The sequence below is a fragment of the Haliotis asinina genome, chromosome 2 (assembly GCF_037392515.1).
Source record: "Haliotis asinina isolate JCU_RB_2024 chromosome 2, JCU_Hal_asi_v2, whole genome shotgun sequence".
Taxonomy (NCBI): Eukaryota; Metazoa; Mollusca; class Gastropoda; order Lepetellida; family Haliotidae; genus Haliotis; species Haliotis asinina.
The window spans coordinates 6377865-6395406 of NC_090281.1; the positions used below are offsets into that span (position 1 = coordinate 6377865).

Here is a 17542-nt window from a genome sequence, read left to right on the forward strand (position 1 = left end):
TCATTACCATATTTGTTTCAAACTATTTCCACTCAGTTCTTCTACTGCTGTACCCGTCTGCCTGAAATAGTCTGACCGAGAAATATGTGACAAATGCAGCAAACACGAAATGGCTGTACAGCCACAACACAGGAAGTGCTTACATGAAAAAAAGAAAAGCATGTTTCAATTCCTTTTTCAAGTACACTCCTCCTTACGTCTGTCAGGATTTTGATGTTAACTGCTGTTTCCTCACATTGTGCATCATTTACAACAGTCGAATGCAAGTTAAGGTGTTGAAAAACCAGCACAGTCTCCATTTGTCTGGCACGTGATTTGTGACAGTTGAGAAATATATATCCAAATTTCCGATCAGCGTTTCAAGCCTCGGTAGCGCAGTAGGTAGCGCGTCAGTCTCATAATCAGTCAAGCTTCCAATGTCAGAGCAATCTGAAGGTCGTGAGTTCGATCCTCACCCGGGGCATTTCTTTTTTCTGTTTTTCCTTCATAATCATTACCATATTTGTTTCAAACTATTTCTACTCAGCTCTTCTACTGCTGTACCCGTCTGCCTGAAATATTCTGACCGATAAGTATGTGACAAATGCAGCAACCACGAAATGGCTGTACAGCCACAACACAGGAAGTGCTTACATGAAGAAAATAAACGCATGTTTCAATTCCTTTTTCAAGTACACTCCTCCTTATGTCTCTCAGGATTATGATGTTAACTGCTGTTTCCTCACATTGTGCATCATTTACAACAGTCGAATGCAAGTTAAGGTGTTGAAAAACCAGCACAGTCTCCATTTATCACGAAATGGCTGTACAGCCACAACACAGGAAGTGCTTACATGAAGAAAATAAACGCATGTTTCAATTCCTTTTTCATGTACACTTCTCATTACATCTGTCAGGATTATGATGTTAACTGCTGTTTTCTCACATTGTGCATCATTTACAACAGTCGAATGCAAGTTAAGGTGTTGAAAAACCAGCACAGTCTCCATTTGTCTGGCACGTGATTTGTGACAGTTGAGAAATATATATTTAAATTTCCGATCAGCGTTTCAAGACTCGGTAGCACAGTAGGTAGCGCGTCAGTCTCATAATCAGTCAAACTTCCAATGTCAGAGCAATCTGAAGGTCGTGAGTTCGATCCTCACCCGGGGCATTTCTTTTTTCTGTTTTTCCTTCATAATCATTACCATATTTGTTTCAAACTATTTCCACTCAGCTCTTCTACTGCTGTACCCGTCTGCCTGAAATAGTCTGACCGATAAATATGTGACAAATGCAGCAAACACGAAATGGCTGTACAGCCACAACACAGGAAGTGCTTACATGAAAAAAATAAACGCATGTTTCAATTCCTTTTTCAAGTACACTCCTCCTTACGTCTCTCAGGATTATGATGTTAACTGCTGTTTCCTCACATTGTGCATCATTTACAACAGTCGAATGCAAGTTAAGGTGTTGAAAAACCAGCACAGTCTCCATTTGTCTGGCACTTCATTTGTGACAGTTGAGAAATATATATCTAAATTTCCGATCAGCGTTTCAAGCCTCGGTAGCGCAGTAGGTAGCGCGTCAGTCTCATAATCAGTCAAGCTTCCAATGTCAGAGCAATCTGAAGGTCGTGAGTTCGATCCTCACCCGGGGCATTTCTTTTTTCTGTTTTTCCTTCATAATCATTACCATATTTGTTTCAAACTATTTCTACTCAGCTCTTCTACTGCTGTACCCGTCTGCCTGAAATAGTCTGACCGATAAATATGTGACAAATGCAGCAACCACGAAATGGCTGTACAGCCACAACACAGGAAGTGCTTGCATGAAGAAAATAAACGCATGTTTCAATTCCTTTTTCAAGTACACTCCTCCTTACGTCTCTCAGGATTATGATGTTAACTGCTGTTTCCTCACATTGTGCATCATTTACAACAGTCGAATGCAAGTTAAGGTGTTGAAAAACCAGCACAGTCTCCATTTATCACGAAATGGCAGTACAGCCACAACACAGGAAGTGCTTACATGAAGAAAATAAACGCATGTTTCAATTCCTTTTTCATGTACACTTCTCATTACATCTGTCAGGATTATGATGTTAACTGCTGTTTCCTCACATTGTGTATCATTTACAACAGTCGAATGCAAGTTAAGGTGTTGAAAAACCAGCACAGTCTCCATTTGTCTGGCACGTGATTTGTGACAGTTGAGAAATATATATCTAAATTTCTGATCAGCGTTTCAAGCCTCGGTAGTGCAGTAGGTAGCGCGTCAGTCTCATAATCAGTCAAGCTTCCAATGTCAGAGCAATCTGAAGGTCGTGAGTTCGATCCTCACCCGGGGCATTTCTTTTTTCTGTTTTTCCTTCATAATCATTACCATATTTGTTTCAAACTATTTCCACTCAGCTCTTCTACTGCTGTACCCGTCTGCCTGAAATAGTCTGACCGATAAATATGTGACAAATGCAGCAAACACGAAATGGCTGTACAGCCACAACACAGGAAGTGCTTACATGAAGAAAATAAACGCATGTTTCAATTCCTTTTTCAAGTACACTCCTCCTTACGTCTCTCAGGATTATGATGTTAACTGCTGTTTCCTCACATTGTGCATCATTTACAACAGTCGAATGCAAGTTAAGGTGTTGAAAAACCAGCACAGTCTCCATTTATCTGGCACTTCATTTGTGACAGTTGAGAAATATATATCCAAATTTCCGATCAGCGTTTCAAGCCTCGGTAGCGCAGTAGGTAGCGCGTCAGTCTCATAATCAGTCAAGCTTCCAATGTCAGAGCAATCTGAAGGTCGTCAGTTCGATCCTCACCCAGGGCATTTCTTTTTTCTGTTTTTCCTTCATAATCATTACCATATTTGTTTCAAACTATTTCTACTCAGCTCTTCTACTGCTGTACCCGTCTGCCTGAAATAGTCTGACCGATAAATATGTGACAAATGCAGCAAACACGAAATGGCTGTACAGCCACAACACAGGAAGTGCTTACATGAAGAAAATAAACGCATGTTTCAATTCCTTTTTCAAGTACACTCCTCCTTACGTCTCTCAGGATTATGATGTTAACTGCTGTTTCCTCACATTGTGCATCATTTACAACAGTCGAATGCAAGTTAAGGTGTTGAAAAACCAGCACAGTCTCCATTTATCACGAAATGGCAGTACAGCCACAACACAGGAAGTGCTTACATGAAGAAAATAAACGCATGTTTCAATTCCTTTTTCATGTACACTTCTCATTACATCTGTCAGGATTATGATGTTAACTGCTGTTTCCTCACATTGTGCATCATTTACAACAGTCGAATGCAAGTTAAGGTGTTGAAAAACCAGCACAGTCTCCATTTATCTGGCACTTCATTTGTGACAGTTGAGAAATATATATCCAAATTTCCGATCAGCGTTTCAAGCCTCGGTAGCGCAGTAGGTAGCGCGTCAGTCTCATAATCAGTCAAGCTTCCAATGTCAGAGCAATCTGAAGGTCGTGAGTTCGATCCTCACCCGGGGCATTTCTTTTTTCTGTTTTTCCTTCATAATCATTACCATATTTGTTTCAAACTATTTCTACTCAGCTCTTCTACTGCTGTACCCGTCTGCCTGAAATAGTCTGACCGATAAGTATGTGACAAATGCAGCAACCACGAAATGGCTGTACAGCCACAACACAGGAAGTGCTTACATGAAGAAAATAAACGCATGTTTCAATTCCTTTTTCAAGTACACTCCTCCTTACGTCTCTCAGGATTATGATGTTAACTGCTGTTTCCTCACATTGTGCATCATTTACAACAGTCGAATGCAAGTTAAGGTGTTGAAAAACCAGCACAGTCTCCATTTGTCTGGCACTTCATTTGTGACAGTTGAGAAATATATATCTAAATTTCCGATCAGCGTTTCAAGCCTCGGTAGCGCAGTAGGTAGCGCGTCAGTCTCATAATCAGTCAAGCTTCCAATGTCAGAGCAATCTGAAGGTCGTGAGTTCGATCCTCACCCGGGGCATTTCTTTTTTTTCTGTTTTTGCTTCATAATCATTACCATATTTGTTTCAAACTATTTCCACTCAGTTCTTCTACTGCTGTACCCGTCTGCCTGAAATAGTCTGACCGAGAAATATGTGACAAATGCAGCAAACACGAAATGGCTGTACAGCCACAACACAGGAAGTGCTTACATGAAGAAAATAAACGCATGTTTCAATTCCTTTTTCAAGTACACTCCTCCTTACGTCTCTCAGGATTATGATGTTAACTGCTGTTTCCTCACATTGTGCATCATTTACAACAGTCGAATGCAAGTTAAGGTGTTGAAAAACCAGCACAGTCTCCATTTATCTGGCACTTCATTTGTGACAGTTGAGAAATATATATCCAAATTTCCGATCAGCGTTTCAAGCCTCGGTAGCGCAGTAGGTAGCGCGTCAGTCTCATAATCAGTCAAGCTTCCAATGTCAGAGCAATCTGAAGGTCGTCAGTTCGATCCTCACCCAGGGCATTTCTTTTTTCTGTTTTTCCTTCATAATCATTACCATATTTGTTTCAAACTATTTCTACTCAGCTCTTCTACTGCTGTACCCGTCTGCCTGAAATAGTCTGACCGATAAATATGTGACAAATGCAGCAAACACGAAATGGCTGTACAGCCACAACACAGGAAGTGCTTACATGAAGAAAATAAACGCATGTTTCAATTCCTTTTTCAAGTACACTCCTCCTTACGTCTCTCAGGATTATGATGTTAACTGCTGTTTCCTCACATTGTGCATCATTTACAACAGTCGAATGCAAGTTAAGGTGTTGAAAAACCAGCACAGTCTCCATTTATCACGAAATGGCAGTACAGCCACAACACAGGAAGTGCTTACATGAAGAAAATAAACGCATGTTTCAATTCCTTTTTCATGTACACTTCTCATTACATCTGTCAGGATTATGATGTTAACTGCTGTTTCCTCACATTGTGCATCATTTACAACAGTCGAATGCAAGTTAAGGTGTTGAAAAACCAGCACAGTCTCCATTTATCTGGCACTTCATTTGTGACAGTTGAGAAATATATATCCAAATTTCCGATCAGCGTTTCAAGCCTCGGTAGCGCAGTAGGTAGCGCGTCAGTCTCATAATCAGTCAAGCTTCCAATGTCAGAGCAATCTGAAGGTCGTGAGTTCGATCCTCACCCGGGGCATTTCTTTTTTCTGTTTTTCCTTCATAATCATTACCATATTTGTTTCAAACTATTTCTACTCAGCTCTTCTACTGCTGTACCCGTCTGCCTGAAATATTCTGACCGATAAGTATGTGACAAATGCAGCAAACACGAAATGGCTGTACAGCCACAACACAGGAAGTGCTTACATGAAGAAAATAAACGCATGTTTCAATTCCTTTTTCAAGTACACTCCTCCTTACGTCTCTCAGGATTATGATGTTAACTGCTGTTTCCTCACATTGTGCATCATTTACAACAATTGAATCCAAGTTAAGGTGTTGAAAGACCAGCACAGTCTCCATTTATCTGGCACTTCATTTGTGACAGTTGAGAAATATATATCCAAATTTCCGATCAGCGTTTCAAGCCTCGGTAGCGCAGTAGGTAGCGCGTCAGTCTCATAATCAGTCAAGCTTCCAATGTCAGAGCAATCTGAAGGTCGTCAGTTCGATCCTCACCCAGGGCATTTCTTTTTTCTGTTTTTCCTTCATAATCATTACCATATTTGTTTCAAACTATTTCTACTCAGCTCTTCTACTGCTGTACCCGTCTGCCTGAAATAGTCTGACCGATAAATATGTGACAAATGCAGCAAACACGAAATGGCTGTACAGCCACAACACAGGAAGTGCTTACATGAAGAAAATAAACGCATGTTTCAATTCCTTTTTCAAGTACACTCCTCCTTACGTCTCTCAGGATTATGATGTTAACTGCTGTTTCCTCACATTGTGCATCATTTACAACAGTCGAATGCAAGTTAAGGTGTTGAAAAACCAGCACAGTCTCCATTTATCACGAAATGGCTGTACAGCCACAACACAGGAAGTGCTTACATGAAGAAAATAAACGCATGTTTCAATTCCTTTTTCATGTACACTTCTCATTACATCTGTCAGGATTATGATGTTAACTGCTGTTTCCTCACATTGTGCATCATTTACAACAGTCGAATGCAAGTTAAGGTGTTGAAAAACCAGCACAGTCTCCATTTATCACGAAATGGCAGTACAGCCACAACACAGGAAGTGCTTACATGAAGAAAATAAACGCATGTTTCAATTCCTTTTTCATGTACACTTCTCATTACATCTGTCAGGATTATGATGTTAACTGCTGTTTCCTCACATTGTGCATCATTTACAACAGTCGAATGCAAGTTAAGGTGTTGAAAAACCAGCACAGTCTCCATTTATCTGGCACTTCATTTGTGACAGTTGAGAAATATATATCCAAATTTCCGATCAGCGTTTCAAGCCTCGGTAGCGCAGTAGGTAGCGCGTCAGTCTCATAATCAGTCAAGCTTCCAATGTCAGAGCAATCTGAAGGTCGTGAGTTCGATCCTCACCCGGGGCATTTCTTTTTTCTGTTTTTCCTTCATAATCATTACCATATTTGTTTCAAACTATTTCTACTCAGCTCTTCTACTGCTGTACCCGTCTGCCTGAAATATTCTGACCGATAAGTATGTGACAAATGCAGCAAACACGAAATGGCTGTACAGCCACAACACAGGAAGTGCTTACATGAAGAAAATAAACGCATGTTTCAATTCCTTTTTCAAGTACACTCCTCCTTACGTCTCTCAGGATTATGATGTTAACTGCTGTTTCCTCACATTGTGCATCATTTACAACAATTGAATGCAAGTTAAGGTGTTGAAAGACCAGCACAGTCTCCATTTATCTGGCACTTCATTTGTGACAGTTGAGAAATATATATCCAAATTTCCGATCAGCGTTTCAAGCCTCGGTAGCGCAGTAGGTAGCGCGTCAGTCTCATAATCAGTCAAGCTTCCAATGTCAGAGCAATCTGAAGGTCGTCAGTTCGATCCTCACCCAGGGCATTTCTTTTTTCTGTTTTTCCTTCATAATCATTACCATATTTGTTTCAAACTATTTCTACTCAGCTCTTCTACTGCTGTACCCGTCTGCCTGAAATAGTCTGACCGATAAATATGTGACAAATGCAGCAACCACGAAATGGCTGTACAGCCACAACACAGGAAGTGCTTACATGAAGAAAATAAACGCATGTTTCAATTCCTTTTTCAAGTACACTCCTCCTTACGTCTCTCAGGATTATGATGTTAACTGCTGTTTCCTCACATTGTGCATCATTTACAACAGTCGAATGCAAGTTAAGGTGTTGAAAAACCAGCACAGTCTCCATTTATCACGAAATGGCAGTACAGCCACAACACAGGAAGTGCTTACATGAAGAAAATAAACGCATGTTTCAATTCCTTTTTCATGTACACTTCTCATTACATCTGTCAGGATTATGATGTTAACTGCTGTTTCCTCACATTGTGTATCATTTACAACAGTCGAATGCAAGTTAAGGTGTTGAAAAACCAGCACAGTCTCCATTTGTCTGGCACGTGATTTGTGACAGTTGAGAAATATATATCTAAATTTCTGATCAGCGTTTCAAGCCTCGGTAGTGCAGTAGGTAGCGCGTCAGTCTCATAATCAGTCAAGCTTCCAATGTCAGAGCAATCTGAAGGTCGTGAGTTCGATCCTCACCCTGGGCATTTCTTTTTTCTGTTTTTCCTTCATAATCATTACCATATTTGTTTCAAACTATTTCCACTCAGCTCTTCTACTGCTGTACCCGTCTGCCTGAAATAGTCTGACCGATAAATATGTGACAAATGCAGCAAACACGAAATGGCTGTACAGCCACAACACAGGAAGTGCTTACATGAAGAAAATAAACGCATGTTTCAATTCCTTTTTCAAGTACACTCCTCCTTACGTCTCTCAGGATTATGATGTTAACTGCTGTTTCCTCACATTGTGCATCATTTACAACAGTCGAATGCAAGTTAAGGTGTTGAAAAACCAGCACAGTCTCCATTTGTCTGGCACTTCATTTGTGACAGTTGAGAAATATATATCTAAATTTCCGATCAGCGTTTCAAGCCTCGGTAGCGCAGTAGGTAGCGCGTCAGTCTCATAATCAGTCAAGCTTCCAATGTCAGAGCAATCTGAAGGTCGTGAGTTCGATCCTCACCCGGGGCATTTCTTTTTTCTGTTTTTCCTTCATAATCATTACCATATTTGTTTCAAACTATTTCTACTCAGCTCTTCTACTGCTGTACCCGTCTGCCTGAAATAGTCTGACCGATAAGTATGTGACAAATGCAGCAAACACGAAATGGCTGTACAGCCACAACACAGGAAGTGCTTACATGAAGAAAATAAACGCATGTTTCAATTCCTTTTTCAAGTACACTCCTCCTTACGTCTCTCAGGATTATGATGTTAACTGCTGTTTCCTCACATTGTGCATCATTTACAACAGTCGAATGCAAGTTAAGGTGTTGAAAAACCAGCACAGTCTCCATTTATCACGAAATGGCAGTACAGCCACAACACAGGAAGTGCTTACATGAAGAAAATAAACGCATGTTTCAATTCCTTTTTCATGTACACTTCTCATTACATCTGTCAGGATTATGATGTTAACTGCTGTTTCCTCACATTGTGCATCATTTACAACAGTCGAATGCAAGTTAAGGTGTTGAAAAACCAGCACAGTCTCCATTTGTCTGGCACGTGATTTGTGACAGTTGAGAAATATATATCTAAATTTCCGATCAGCGTTTCAAGCCTCGGTAGCGCAGTAGGTAGCGCGTCAGTCTCATAATCAGTCAAGCTTCCAATGTCAGAGCAATCTGAAGGTCGTGAGTTCGATCCTCACCCGGGGCATTTCTTTTTTCTGTTTTTCCTTCATAATCATTACCATATTTGTTTCAAACTATTTCTACTCAGCTCTTCTACTGCTGTACCCGTCTGAGTGAAATAGTCTGACCGATAAATATGTGACAAATGCAGCAACCACGAAATGGCTGTACAGCCACAACACAGGAAGTGCTTACATGAAGAAAATAAACGCATGTTTCAATTCCTTTTTCAAGTACACTCCTCCTTACGTCTCTCAGGATTATGATGTTAACTGCTGTTTCCTCACATTGTGCATCATTTACAACAGTCGAATGCAAGTTAAGGTGTTGAAAAACCAGCACAGTCTCCATTTGTCTGGCACTTCATTTGTGACAGTTGAGAAATATATATCTAAATTTCCGATCAGCGTTTCAAGCCTCGGTAGCGCAGTAGGTAGCGCGTCAGTCTCATAATCAGTCAAGCTTCCAATGTCAGAGCAATCTGAAGGTCGTGAGTTCGATCCTCACCCGGGGCATTTCTTTTTTCTGTTTTTCCTTCATAATCATTACCATATTTGTTTCAAACTATTTCTACTCAGCTCTTCTACTGCTGTACCCGTCTGCCTGAAATAGTCTGACCGATAAGTATGTGACAAATGCAGCAAACACGAAATGGCTGTACAGCCACAACACAGGAAGTGCTTACATGAAGAAAATAAACGCATGTTTCAATTCCTTTTTCAAGTACACTCCTCCTTACGTCTCTCAGGATTATGATGTTAACTGCTGTTTCCTCACATTGTGCATCATTTACAACAGTCGAATGCAAGTTAAGGTGTTGAAAAACCAGCACAGTCTCCATTTATCACGAAATGGCAGTACAGCCACAACACAGGAAGTGCTTACATGAAGAAAATAAACGCATGTTTCAATTCCTTTTTCATGTACACTTCTCATTACATCTGTCAGGATTATGATGTTAACTGCTGTTTCCTCACATTGTGCATCATTTACAACAGTCGAATGCAAGTTAAGGTGTTGAAAAACCAGCACAGTCTCCATTTGTCTGGCACGTGATTTGTGACAGTTGAGAAATATATATCTAAATTTCCGATCAGCGTTTCAAGCCTCGGTAGCGCAGTAGGTAGCGCGTCAGTCTCATAATCAGTCAAGCTTCCAATGTCAGAGCAATCTGAAGGTCGTGAGTTCGATCCTCACCCGGGGCATTTCTTTTTTCTGTTTTTCCTTCATAATCATTACCATATTTGTTTCAAACTATTTCTACTCAGCTCTTCTACTGCTGTACCCGTCTGAGTGAAATAGTCTGACCGATAAATATGTGACAAATGCAGCAACCACGAAATGGCTGTACAGCCACAACACAGGAAGTGCTTACATGAAGAAAATAAACGCATGTTTCAATTCCTTTTTCAAGTACACTCCTCCTTACGTCTCTCAGGATTATGATGTTAACTGCTGTTTCCTCACATTGTGCATCATTTACAACAGTCGAATGCAAGTTAAGGTGTTGAAAAACCAGCACAGTCTCCATTTATCACGAAATGGCAGTACAGCCACAACACAGGAAGTGCTTACATGAGGAAAATAAACGCATGTTTCAATTCCTTTTTCATGTACACTTCTCATTACATCTGTCAGGATTATGATGTTAACTGCTGTTTCCTCACATTGTGCATCATTTACAACAGTCGAATGCAAGTTAAGGTGTTGAAAAACCAGCACAGTCTCCATTTGTCTGGCACGTGATTTGTGACAGTTGAGAAATATATATCTAAATTTCCGATCAGCGTTTCAAGCCTCGGTAGCGCAGTAGGTAGCGCGTCAGTCTCATAATCAGTCAAGCTTCCAATGTCAGAGCAATCTGAAGGTCGTGAGTTCGATCCTCACCCGGGGCATTTCTTTTTTCTGTTTTTCCTTCATAATCATTACCATATTTGTTTCAAACTATTTCTACTCAGCTCTTCTACTGCTGTACCCGTCTGAGTGAAATAGTCTGACCGATAAATATGTGACAAATGCAGCAACCACGAAATGGCTGTACAGCCACAACACAGGAAGTGCTTACATGAAGAAAATAAACGCATGTTTCAATTCCTTTTTCAAGTACACTCCTCCTTACGTCTCTCAGGATTATGATGTTAACTGCTGTTTCCTCACATTGTGCATCATTTACAACAGTCGAATGCAAGTTAAGGTGTTGAAAAACCAGCACAGTCTCCATTTATCACGAAATGGCAGTACAGCCACAACACAGGAAGTGCTTACATGAAGAAAATAAACGCATGTTTCAATTCCTTTTTCATGTACACTTCTCATTACATCTGTCAGGATTATGATGTTAACTGCTGTTTCCTCACATTGTGTATCATTTACAACAGTCGAATGCAAGTTAAGGTGTTGAAAAACCAGCACAGTCTCCATTTGTCTGGCACGTGATTTGTGACAGTTGAGAAATATATATCTAAATTTCTGATCAGCGTTTCAAGCCTCGGTAGTGCAGTAGGTAGCGCGTCAGTCTCATAATCAGTCAAGCTTCCAATGTCAGAGCAATCTGAAGGTCGTGAGTTCGATCCTCACCCGGGGCATTTCTTTTTTCTGTTTTTCCTTCATAATCATTACCATATTTGTTTCAAACTATTTCCACTCAGCTCTTCTACTGCTGTACCCGTCTGCCTGAAATAGTCTGACCGATAAATATGTGACAAATGCAGCAAACACGAAATGGCTGTACAGCCACAACACAGGAAGTGCTTACATGAAAAAAATAAACGCATGTTTCAATTCCTTTTTCAAGTACACTCCTCCTTACGTCTCTCAGGATTATGATGTTAACTGCTGTTTCCTCACATTGTGCATCATTTACAACAGTCGAATGCAAGTTAAGGTGTTGAAAAACCAGCACAGTCTCCATTTGTCTGGCACTTCATTTGTGACAGTTGAGAAATATATATCTAAATTTCCGATCAGCGTTTCAAGCCTCGGTAGCGCAGTAGGTAGCGCGTCAGTCTCATAATCAGTCAAGCTTCCAATGTCAGAGCAATCTGAAGGTCGTGAGTTCGATCCTCACCCGGGGCATTTCTTTTTTCTGTTTTTCCTTCATAATCATTACCATATTTGTTTCAAACTATTTCTACTCAGCTCTTCTACTGCTGTACCCGTCTGCCTGAAATAGTCTGACCGATAAATATGTGACAAATGCAGCAACCACGAAATGGCTGTACAGCCACAACACAGGAAGTGCTTACATGAAGAAAATAAACGCATGTTTCAATTCCTTTTTCAAGTACACTCCTCCTTACGTCTCTCAGGATTATGATGTTAACTGCTGTTTCCTCACATTGTGCATCATTTACAACAGTCGAATGCAAGTTAAGGTGTTGAAAAACCAGCACAGTCTCCATTTATCACGAAATGGCAGTACAGCCACAACACAGGAAGTGCTTACATGAAGAAAATAAACGCATGTTTCAATTCCTTTTTCATGTACACTTCTCATTACATCTGTCAGGATTATGATGTTAACTGCTGTTTCCTCACATTGTGTATCATTTACAACAGTCGAATGCAAGTTAAGGTGTTGAAAAACCAGCACAGTCTCCATTTGTCTGGCACGTGATTTGTGACAGTTGAGAAATATATATCTAAATTTCTGATCAGCGTTTCAAGCCTCGGTAGTGCAGTAGGTAGCGCGTCAGTCTCATAATCAGTCAAGCTTCCAATGTCAGAGCAATCTGAAGGTCGTGAGTTCGATCCTCACCCGGGGCATTTCTTTTTTCTGTTTTTCCTTCATAATCATTACCATATTTGTTTCAAACTATTTCTACTCAGCTCTTCTACTGCTGTACCCGTCTGCCTGAAATAGTCTGACCGATAAGTATGTGACAAATGCAGCAAACACGAAATGGCTGTACAGCCACAACACAGGAAGTGCTTACATGAAGAAAATAAACGCATGTTTCAATTCCTTTTTCAAGTACACTCCTCCTTACGTCTCTCAGGATTATGATGTTAACTGCTGTTTCCTCACATTGTGCATCATTTACAACAGTCGAATGCAAGTTAAGGTGTTGAAAAACCAGCACAGTCTCCATTTATCACGAAATGGCAGTACAGCTACAACACAGGAAGTGCTTACATGAAGAAAATAAACGCATGTTTCAATTCCTTTTTCATGTACACTTCTCATTACATCTGTCAGGATTATGATGTTAACTGCTGTTTCCTCACATTGTGCATCATTTACAACAGTCGAATGCAAGTTAAGGTGTTGAAAAACCAGCACAGTCTCCATTTGTCTGGCACTTCATTTGTGACAGTTGAGAAATATATATCTAAATTTCCGATCAGCGTTTCAAGCCTCGGTAGCGCAGTAGGTAGCGCGTCAGTCTCATAATCAGTCAAGCTTCCAATGTCAGAGCAATCTGAAGGTCGTGAGTTCGATCCTCACCCGGGGCATTTCTTTTTTCTGTTTTTCTTTCATAATCATTACCATATTTGTTTCAAACTATTTCTACTCAGCTCTTCTACTGCTGTACCCGTCTGCCTGAAATAGTCTGACCGATAAATATGTGACAAATGCAGCAACCACGAAATGGCTGTACAGCCACAACACAGGAAGTGCTTACATGAAGAAAATAAACGCATGTTTCAATTCCTTTTTCAAGTACACTCCTCCTTATGTCTCTCAGGATTATGATGTTAACTGCTGTTTCCTCACATTGTGCATCATTTACAACAGTCGAATGCAAGTTAAGGTGTTGAAAAACCAGCACAGTCTCCATTTGTCTGGCACTTCATTTGTGACAGTTGAGAAATATATATTTAAATTTCCGATCAGCGTTTCAAGACTCGGTAGCACAGTAGGTAGCGCGTCAGTCTCATAATCAGTCAAGCTTCCAATGTCAGAGCAATCTGAAGGTCGTGAGTTCGATCCTCACCCGGGGCATTTCTTTTTTCTGTTTTTCCTTCATAATCATTACCATATTTGTTTCAAACTATTTCCACTCAGCTCTTCTACTGCTGTACCCGTCTGCCTGAAATAGTCTGACCGATAAATATGTGACAAATGCAGCAACCACGAAATGGCTGTACAGCCACAACACAGGAAGTGCTTACATGAAGAAAATAAACGCATGTTTCAATTCCTTTTTCAAGTACACTCCTCCTTACGTCTCTCAGGATTATGATGTTAACTGCTGTTTCCTCACATTGTGCATCATTTACAACAGTCGAATGCAAGTTAAGGTGTTGAAAAACCAGCACAGTCTCCATTTGTCTGGCACTTCATTTGTGACAGTTGAGAAATATATATCTAAATTTCCGATCAGCGTTTCAAGCCTCGGTAGCGCAGTAGGTAGCGCGTCAGTCTCATAATCAGTCAAGCTTCCAATGTCAGAGCAATCTGAAGGTCGTGAGTTCGATCCTCACCCGGGGCATTTCTTTTTTTTCTGTTTTTCCTTCATAATCATTACCATATTTGTTTCAAACTATTTCCACTCAGTTCTTCTACTGCTGTACCCGTCTGCCTGAAATAGTCTGACCGAGAAATATGTGACAAATGCAGCAAACACGAAATGGCTGTACAGCCACAACACAGGAAGTGCTTACATGAAAAAAAGAAAAGCATGTTTCAATTCCTTTTTCAAGTACACTCCTCCTTACGTCTGTCAGGATTTTGATGTTAACTGCTGTTTCCTCACATTGTGCATCATTTACAACAGTCGAATGCAAGTTAAGGTGTTGAAAAACCAGCACAGTCTCCATTTGTCTGGCACGTGATTTGTGACAGTTGAGAAATATATATCCAAATTTCCGATCAGCGTTTCAAGCCTCGGTAGCGCAGTAGGTAGCGCGTCAGTCTCATAATCAGTCAAGCTTCCAATGTCAGAGCAATCTGAAGGTCGTGAGTTCGATCCTCACCAGGGGCATTTCTTTTTTCTGTTTTTCCTTCATAATCATTACCATATTTGTTTCAAACTATTTCTACTCAGCTCTTCTACTGCTGTACCCGTCTGCCTGAAATATTCTGACCGATAAGTATGTGACAAATGCAGCAACCACGAAATGGCTGTACAGCCACAACACAGGAAGTGCTTACATGAAGAAAATAAACGCATGTTTCAATTCCTTTTTCAAGTACACTCCTCCTTACGTCTCTCAGGATTATGATGTTAACTGCTGTTTCCTCACATTGTGCATCATTTACAACAGTCGAATGCAAGTTAAGGTGTTGAAAAACCAGCACAGTCTCCATTTATCACGAAATGGCTGTACAGCCACAACACAGGAAGTGCTTACATGAAGAAAATAAACGCATGTTTCAATTCCTTTTTCATGTACACTTCTCATTACATCTGTCAGGATTATGATGTTAACTGCTGTTTTCTCACATTGTGCATCATTTACAACAGTCGAATGCAAGTTAAGGTGTTGAAAAACCAGCACAGTCTCCATTTGTCTGGCACTTCATTTGTGACAGTTGAGAAATATATATTTAAATTTCCGATCAGCGTTTCAAGACTCGGTAGCACAGTAGGTAGCGCGTCAGTCTCATAATCAGTCAAACTTCCAATGTCAGAGCAATCTGAAGGTCGTGAGTTCGATCCTCACCCGGGGCATTTCTTTTTTCTGTTTTTCCTTCATAATCATTACCATATTTGTTTCAAACTATTTCCACTCAGCTCTTCTACTGCTGTACCCGTCTGCCTGAAATAGTCTGACCGATAAATATGTGACAAATGCAGCAAACACGAAATGGCTGTACAGCCACAACACAGGAAGTGCTTACATGAAAAAAATAAACGCATGTTTCAGTTCCTTTTTCAAGTACACTCCTCCTTACGTCTCTCAGGATTATGATGTTAACTGCTGTTTCCTCACATTGTGCATCATTTACAACAGTCGAATGCAAGTTAAGGTGTTGAAAAACCAGCACAGTCTCCATTTGTCTGGCACTTCATTTGTGACAGTTGAGAAATATATATCTAAATTTCCGATCAGCGTTTCAAGCCTCGGTAGCGCAGTAGGTAGCGCGTCAGTCTCATAATCAGTCAAGCTTCCAATGTCAGAGCAATCTGAAGGTCGTGAGTTCGATCCTCACCCGGGGCATTCCTTTTTTCTGTTTTTCCTTCATAATCATTACCATATTTGTTTCAAACTATTTCTACTCAGCTCTTCTACTGCTGTACCCGTCTGCCTGAAATAGTCTGACCGATAAGTATGTGACAAATGCAGCAAACACGAAATGGCTGTACAGCCACAACACAGGAAGTGCTTACATGAAGAAAATAAACGCATGTTTCAATTCCTTTTTCAAGTACACTCCTCCTTACGTCTCTCAGGATTATGATGTTAACTGCTGTTTCCTCACATTGTGCATCATTTACAACAGTCGAATGCAAGTTAAGGTGTTGAAAAACCAGCACAGTCTCCATTTATCACGAAATGGCAGTACAGCTACAACACAGGAAGTGCTTACATGAAGAAAATAAACGCATGTTTCAATTCCTTTTTCATGTACACTTCTCATTACATCTGTCAGGATTATGATGTTAACTGCTGTTTCCTCACATTGTGCATCATTTACAACAGTCGAATGCAAGTTAAGGTGTTGAAAAACCAGCACAGTCTCCATTTGTCTGGCACGTGATTTGTGACAGTTGAGAAATATATATTTAAATTTCCGATCAGCGTTTCAAGCCTCGGTTGCGCAGTAGGTAGCGCGTCAGTCTCATAATCAGTCAAACTTCCAATGTCAGAGCAATCTGAAGGTCGTGAGTTCGATCCTCACCCGGGGCATTTCTTTTTTCTGTTTTTCTTTCATAATCATTACCATATTTGTTTCAAACTATTTCTACTCAGCTCTTCTACTGCTGTACCCGTCTGCCTGAAATAGTCTGACCGATAAATATGTGACAAATGCAGCAACCACGAAATGGCTGTACAGCCACAACACAGGAAGTGCTTACATGAAGAAAATAAACGCATGTTTCAATTCCTTTTTCAAGTACACTCCTCCTTATGTCTCTCAGGATTATGATGTTAACTGCTGTTTCCTCACATTGTGCATCATTTACAACAGTCGAATGCAAGTTAAGGTGTTGAAAAACCAGCACAGTCTCCATTTGTCTGGCACTTCACTTGTGACAGTTGAGAAATATATATTTAAATTTCCGATCAGCGTTTCAAGCCTCGGTAGCGCAGTAGGTAGCGCGTCAGTCTCATAATCAGTCAAGCTTCCAATGTCAGAGCAATCTGAAGGTCGTGAGTTCGATCCTCACCCGGGGCATTTCTTTTTTCTGTTTTTCCTTCATAATCATTACCATATTTGTTTCAAACTATTTCCACTCAGCTCTTCTACTGCTGTACCCGTCTGCCTGAAATAGTCTGACCGATAAATATGTGACAAATGCAGCAACCACGAAATGGCTGTACAGCCACAACACAGGAAGTGCTTACATGAAGAAAATAAACGCATGTTTCAATTCCTTTTTCAAGTACACTCCTCCTTACGTCTCTCAGGATTATGATGTTAACTGCTGTTTCCTCACATTGTGCATCATTTACAACAGTCGAATGCAAGTTAAGGTGTTGAAAAACCAGCACAGTCTCCATTTGTCTGGCACTTCATTTGTGACAGTTGA

General features: G+C 40.4%; 16 non-coding genes across 16 annotated transcripts; all 16 read left to right on the forward strand.

Annotated features, from left to right (window-relative positions):
• The first annotated feature begins 363 nt into the window (after nt 1-363).
• Trnam-cau (transfer RNA methionine (anticodon CAU)) lies at nt 364-463 on the forward strand. Its single transcript has 2 exons — nt 364-400; nt 428-463. It is a non-coding gene; the product is annotated as a tRNA-Met (tRNA).
• Nucleotides 464-1543: 1080 nt separating this feature from the next.
• Nucleotides 1544-1643, forward strand: Trnam-cau (transfer RNA methionine (anticodon CAU)). Its single transcript has 2 exons — nt 1544-1580; nt 1608-1643. It is a non-coding gene; the product is annotated as a tRNA-Met (tRNA).
• Nucleotides 1644-3413: 1770 nt separating this feature from the next.
• Nucleotides 3414-3513, forward strand: Trnam-cau (transfer RNA methionine (anticodon CAU)). The gene is made up of 2 exons: nt 3414-3450; nt 3478-3513. It is a non-coding gene; the product is annotated as a tRNA-Met (tRNA).
• Nucleotides 3514-3903: 390 nt separating this feature from the next.
• Trnam-cau (transfer RNA methionine (anticodon CAU)) lies at nt 3904-4003 on the forward strand. The gene is made up of 2 exons: nt 3904-3940; nt 3968-4003. It is a non-coding gene; the product is annotated as a tRNA-Met (tRNA).
• Nucleotides 4004-5085: 1082 nt separating this feature from the next.
• Trnam-cau (transfer RNA methionine (anticodon CAU)) lies at nt 5086-5185 on the forward strand. Its single transcript has 2 exons — nt 5086-5122; nt 5150-5185. It is a non-coding gene; the product is annotated as a tRNA-Met (tRNA).
• Nucleotides 5186-6465: 1280 nt separating this feature from the next.
• On the forward strand, nt 6466-6565 carry Trnam-cau (transfer RNA methionine (anticodon CAU)). Its single transcript has 2 exons — nt 6466-6502; nt 6530-6565. It is a non-coding gene; the product is annotated as a tRNA-Met (tRNA).
• Nucleotides 6566-8135: 1570 nt separating this feature from the next.
• Nucleotides 8136-8235, forward strand: Trnam-cau (transfer RNA methionine (anticodon CAU)). The gene is made up of 2 exons: nt 8136-8172; nt 8200-8235. It is a non-coding gene; the product is annotated as a tRNA-Met (tRNA).
• Nucleotides 8236-8825: 590 nt separating this feature from the next.
• On the forward strand, nt 8826-8925 carry Trnam-cau (transfer RNA methionine (anticodon CAU)). The gene is made up of 2 exons: nt 8826-8862; nt 8890-8925. It is a non-coding gene; the product is annotated as a tRNA-Met (tRNA).
• A 390-nt stretch (nt 8926-9315) lies between these two features.
• Trnam-cau (transfer RNA methionine (anticodon CAU)) lies at nt 9316-9415 on the forward strand. Its single transcript has 2 exons — nt 9316-9352; nt 9380-9415. It is a non-coding gene; the product is annotated as a tRNA-Met (tRNA).
• A 590-nt stretch (nt 9416-10005) lies between these two features.
• Nucleotides 10006-10105, forward strand: Trnam-cau (transfer RNA methionine (anticodon CAU)). The gene is made up of 2 exons: nt 10006-10042; nt 10070-10105. It is a non-coding gene; the product is annotated as a tRNA-Met (tRNA).
• A 590-nt stretch (nt 10106-10695) lies between these two features.
• On the forward strand, nt 10696-10795 carry Trnam-cau (transfer RNA methionine (anticodon CAU)). Its single transcript has 2 exons — nt 10696-10732; nt 10760-10795. It is a non-coding gene; the product is annotated as a tRNA-Met (tRNA).
• A 1080-nt stretch (nt 10796-11875) lies between these two features.
• Trnam-cau (transfer RNA methionine (anticodon CAU)) lies at nt 11876-11975 on the forward strand. Its single transcript has 2 exons — nt 11876-11912; nt 11940-11975. It is a non-coding gene; the product is annotated as a tRNA-Met (tRNA).
• Nucleotides 11976-13255: 1280 nt separating this feature from the next.
• Nucleotides 13256-13355, forward strand: Trnam-cau (transfer RNA methionine (anticodon CAU)). The gene is made up of 2 exons: nt 13256-13292; nt 13320-13355. It is a non-coding gene; the product is annotated as a tRNA-Met (tRNA).
• Nucleotides 13356-14235: 880 nt separating this feature from the next.
• Nucleotides 14236-14335, forward strand: Trnam-cau (transfer RNA methionine (anticodon CAU)). The gene is made up of 2 exons: nt 14236-14272; nt 14300-14335. It is a non-coding gene; the product is annotated as a tRNA-Met (tRNA).
• Nucleotides 14336-15907: 1572 nt separating this feature from the next.
• Nucleotides 15908-16007, forward strand: Trnam-cau (transfer RNA methionine (anticodon CAU)). The gene is made up of 2 exons: nt 15908-15944; nt 15972-16007. It is a non-coding gene; the product is annotated as a tRNA-Met (tRNA).
• Nucleotides 16008-17087: 1080 nt separating this feature from the next.
• Nucleotides 17088-17187, forward strand: Trnam-cau (transfer RNA methionine (anticodon CAU)). Its single transcript has 2 exons — nt 17088-17124; nt 17152-17187. It is a non-coding gene; the product is annotated as a tRNA-Met (tRNA).
• The last annotated feature ends 355 nt before the right edge of the window (nt 17188-17542 follow it).